This window comes from Pan paniscus, chromosome 16 (genome assembly GCF_029289425.2).
Source record: "Pan paniscus chromosome 16, NHGRI_mPanPan1-v2.0_pri, whole genome shotgun sequence".
In the NCBI taxonomy this organism is placed as follows: domain Eukaryota; kingdom Metazoa; phylum Chordata; class Mammalia; order Primates; family Hominidae; genus Pan; species Pan paniscus.
Window position 1 is genome coordinate 41,329,811 of NC_073265.2, and position 4,953 is coordinate 41,334,763.

The 4,953-nt window shown below is 42.6% G+C and overlaps 1 pseudogene; it reads left to right on the top strand.

The window, feature by feature from the left end:
* Nucleotides 1-1,034: 1,034 nt before the first annotated feature.
* On the top strand, nucleotides 1,035-1,490 carry LOC100989320 (small ribosomal subunit protein uS15-like; annotated as a pseudogene).
* Nucleotides 1,491-4,953: the final 3,463 nt, after the last annotated feature.

Genomic DNA, 4,953 nt, shown 5'->3' on the forward strand with positions numbered 1-4,953 from the left:
TCTCAGCTGCTTGCCCTCTCATCCTTTCCTTGGAAAAACATCCCAGCTGTTGGGGCCTGGAATACTCCAGCATCAGCCACACCCCTCTGGCCTGATGTGTATGGCTGTGTCAATGTGCAGCAGGAGGCAAGTGGCTTCCACCCTGGTGCCAAGGTCTATGGAGCCAGCAGACTGGAGAGGACAGTCTGGCTGACAGAGGTGGCCTGCCTTGCAGCTGGAAGCACTTACGTAAGGATTGCAATGCAATGTGGCTGCTTTGCACAGCCTTGCACCTCTGGACGAGCTTCCGAAGATTGCTAAAATGCAGTTCTGTGAAGTTAGTACTGCAGAGGAAGGTACCATCCAGATCTAGCTGTTCTGACTCAGGGATGCCTTACTCAATTGGCCAGACTTGGAGAGTTACAGCCTGTAAATCATAAGCATAGTCCTTCCACAAGCCATGCTCAAGGGGGTTGATGGACGAACCCAGCCCCCAAGGGAATGCTTAATTACATGGGGACTGTAGTGCTTTGGCTCTGGGTTCTTACGGACTACCGTCACCCACATTTTCAATTCCTTTGAGTTTCAAATATTACAAAAGGCATGGTTTAGAAACGTGACACTGTTAGCTACCTGAGCAGAACTTGGAACAGCAGCTGGATGGCAAACAGTGCCAGATGGAGGCCTTATGGTGAGAAGCAGCTGAGTGATGAGGGTTAGAAGCAGCACCATTTGGCTGTGTAAGAGGCAGAGGGAGGATGGAGCGCAGCTGACCTCTGACCTAGTCTAGGATGACTGCCCTGCCCTTCAGCTGTGGTGTTGGCAAGAGAGGGTGGGTGGCCGTGTGGTGTCAGGAAAGCCAAGTGGCCAGAAGTCACCCGTCCTCTCTATTTTAAAGGCACAGGTGTTTCTTCTCCAGGTCTTGCCTGGTGAGTCCTTTCCCTTTCTCCTTGAGAATCCTGAGGTTTCAACACGGGAGGAGGTGAAACCCTCCTACATTGCAGGTGGGAACATTTAATAACGTGGCCACACTTCACTGCCTGACTGCCGCCATCATGGGTCGCATGCATGCTCCTGGGAAGGGCCTGTCCCGGTTGGCTTTGCCCTATCGCCACAGCATCCCCACTTGGCTGAAGTTGACATCTGACGACGTGAAGGAGCAGATTTACAAAGTGTCCAAGAAGGGCCTGACTCCTTCACAAATTGGTGTGATCCTGAGAGATTGACATAGTGTCGCACAAGTACGTTTTGTGACAGGCAATAAAATCTTAAGAAATCTTAAGTCTAAGGGACTTGCTTCTGATCTCCCTGAAGATCTCTACCATTTAATTAAGAAAGCAGTTGCTGTTCAAAAGCATCTTGAGAGGAACAGAAAGGATAAGAATGCTAAATTCCATCTGATTCTGATAGAGAGCTGGATTCACCACTTGGCTCGATATTACAAGACCAAGCGAGTCCTCCCTCCCAATTGGAAATATGAATCATCTACAGCCTCTGCCCTGGTAGCATAAATTTGTCTATGTACTCAAGCAATAAAATGATTGCTTAACAACAACAAAAAAAACCAATAACGTAGCCACTGTGAAAAACAGGTTAGTAGTTTCTCAAAACATTAAACAGAGTTACCATGTGACTCAGCAATTCCACTGCTAGATGGAATTAAAAATATGTCCACACAAAGGCCTAAAGTTCATATCCGCATTGTTCATAATAGCCAAAAAGTGAAACAACCCAAATGTTCATCAACTGATGAATGGATAAACAAAGTTTGGTATATTCAAATAGTGGAGTATTACTCAGCCATAAAAAAAGAATCAAGTACAGACATACGCCACAATGTGGACAAACCATAAAAACACTATGTTAAATGAAAAAAGTCAGACACAAAAAGCCATGTGTTGTCTGATTCTATTGATATGCATTGTCCAGAATAGGCAAATCCATAGTGATAAAAAGTAGGTTAATGGTTGCCAGGAGGTGAGCGAAGGGAGAAATTGGGAGTGACTCCTAATGGGTATGAGGTTTCTTTATGAGATGACAGAAGTGTCTGGAATTAAAGATGATGGTTGGATAACATTGTTAATATATTAGAAATCATTGAGTTGTATAATTTAAAATGGTTTTATGTTATATAAATTTTATCTAAATTTTTAAATTGCAAAAACCATGGAAGAAAGAACCACCTTAAAAGATACTTTATTTATTTTTACTTTTTGAGACAGAGTCTCGCTCTATCACCCAGGATGGAGTGCAGTGGCATGATCTCGGCTCACTGCAACCTCCACCTCCCAGATCCAAGCAATTCTCCTGCCTCAGCTTTCTGAGTAGCTGGGATTACAGGTACGTGCCACCACGCCCAGCTAATTTTTGTGTTTTTAGTAGAGGTGGGGTTTCACCATGTTGGCCGGGCTGCCCTCAAACTCCTGACCTCAGGTGATCCACCTGCCTCAGCCCCGCCAAAGTGCTGGGATTGCAAGGGTGAGCCACCACGCCTGGCCAAAATATACTTTAATAAAAAGTTGTTATAAAAGTAATGCCCAGGCTGGGTGTGGTGGCTCACGCCTGTAATCCCAGCCCTTTGGGAGGCCGAAGTGGGTAGATCACCTGAGATCAGGAGTTTGAGACCAGCCTAGCCAACATAGTGAAACCCCATCCCTACCAAAAATACAAAAATTAGCTGGGTATGGTGGCACGCAGGAGAATCACTTGAACCTGGGAGGTGAAGGTTGCAGTGAGCTGAGATCGTGCCTTTGCACTCCAGCCTGGGTGACAGAGCAGGACTGTCTCAAAAAAAAAAAAAAAAAAAAAAGAAAAGGAAAGAAAAAAAGAAGAAAAAAAATAATGCCCAACAAATTTATTTCAGCAATACTTTTGATTTCCAAGAACTGTAATGACAGAAATTTTAAAAAAAATGGCTGGAGATTCTTCCAAATCTGAGATATCCATGTTTCCTTTAGAGTTTTATTCTAGTTTCTTCTTTGATTATGCATCCTTGAGAGTATTCTTTCTGCTGAGTCTGTTACTTCTCCCATGCAATTAGTTTTCTTTCAATATCTGGTGATCCTTGGGGTCAGTTAATAGCTAGAGCTAAGATGTGTGGGGTGGAAGATTGGCCCAGCCAACTGCTGGGGACTGCTGCTTCCCATCTTGGCATTGTTCCATCATTTTGTAAGAGAAAACTTTCACTTTTTTGAGAGGTGCTTTTTATTGCCTGAAGTGGGCTAGAGATCCCTCTAGCTGGGTTCTATTGTCAGTTTACTCCCATTGACATTAAATCTGGAAATTCCACATTGCTGATGGGACCCCCCCCCCCCACCTCCAGTGTGTTAATGCTACTATTGATTATTGAGCTGTAATAGATCTTTTCAATAGAATTTGAAAAGAGGGAGGACAAGATATAGTCCAACTGAAAAAAATGGGCACTACTTATGCTTTAAACTAAAGCTTTAAAACACATATTCAATTATTTGCAAATACATTCAAAAAAAGAATAGTTGATTTCCTATTATCAAATTTGATACAAGTAATTTTCTGATAAAAATGATAATAAAGATAAAACACTAAGTTTTATCTCATTAAATGTAATCTTGCTAACAAAATAAAAATGTTAAGGTCAAATGAATACAGATGTATAAAAGTAAAATGCAGCTCAGCTGTTAATACCACTGGCCACTAAAAGGAACCAGGACTCCTTGGAGAAAGGGTTTCCTCTTTCACTTATTTATATTAGTTAAAAAAACAAAACCATGAGCCAGTGCTATCAGTGGGTTCTAATCCTTTCCTATTATCTATTTGATGCTCACATTGTCCCAAATTTGGCCAGTGGAGGCCTCTTACAGAAAAGTGGGTAAAGATAAAACACAACCATGAAATTCAAATTTCATTCAACTAAGTAGCTTTACAACTGGTTACAAGAACACCACCTTTAAACGTATCATCCTCCATGTTTAGAAATCTAAATAAAATATCCAATAAATAATACATAAGGAATAAAAGGACAACTCATTTTTTTAAACTGCTAATAATCATGCTGCCTAGTACATTATTAGATGTACTTAATGATACTTGAGTGAGGAAGAACCTTTTTTTAGGGAATTTGGGTGTATTTGTTACAGCACAAATATAGAAATGGCCAACACTTGTTTCCTAAAGTGTCTTAAAATAAAATCCAGTCTCTTCCCATTTTGAAATACTAATGACACCTGGTAGTTTTCATATGAGTGCATTTCAACTTTACAACCACTGTGAGGAAGCTGAAGTCCAGATAATTTAAACCTTCAAGACCAAAGACCCAAGTAAGTGGTTGCGCAACTACCGAACACTATCAGATCTCTTTGTACATTTTCCCCAGAGGAATCAGATAACTTTATGATTTTGATTTAAAAAGAAATGTAACTTTCAACCATATTGAAATGAAGGGGTCTTACCTCTCAAAGTACAAAAATCTGAGCATTTTTAAAGACCAAAAGTTTTGTGTGCAAGGTGTCTAAAGACGCAGATACCCTCCTCTTCCAAAGTCAACTATTAAAGCCTGAGTCATTCTTCTATCGGTAACAGTTAATTCCAAAATGAGCTTTGAAGACAAAGCAAGAAAATGGTTTCCTGGTGCTGTAAAGACCATTTGTTGCCAGGTGGACCTTTCAAACGAAGACGCAGAGGGGCGCCCATCTGCTCCGCTGCCCAAGCCCAGGTGAACCTCTGGGTGGAATAAGCCGAGGACTTTAGACCAAGCCCCTCCCTTCAAAACCCCAAAGCCGGGGCCTGGCGCGGTGGCTTACGCCTGTAATCCCAGCACTTTGGGAGGCCGAGGCGGGCGGATCACGAGGTCAGGAGATCGAGACCATCCTGGCTAACACGGTGAAACCCCGTCTCTACTAAAAATACAAAAAAAATTAGCCGGGCGTGGTGGCAGGCGCCTGTGGTCCCAGCTATTTGGGAGGCTGAGGCAGGAGAAAGGCGTGAGCCCGGGAGGCG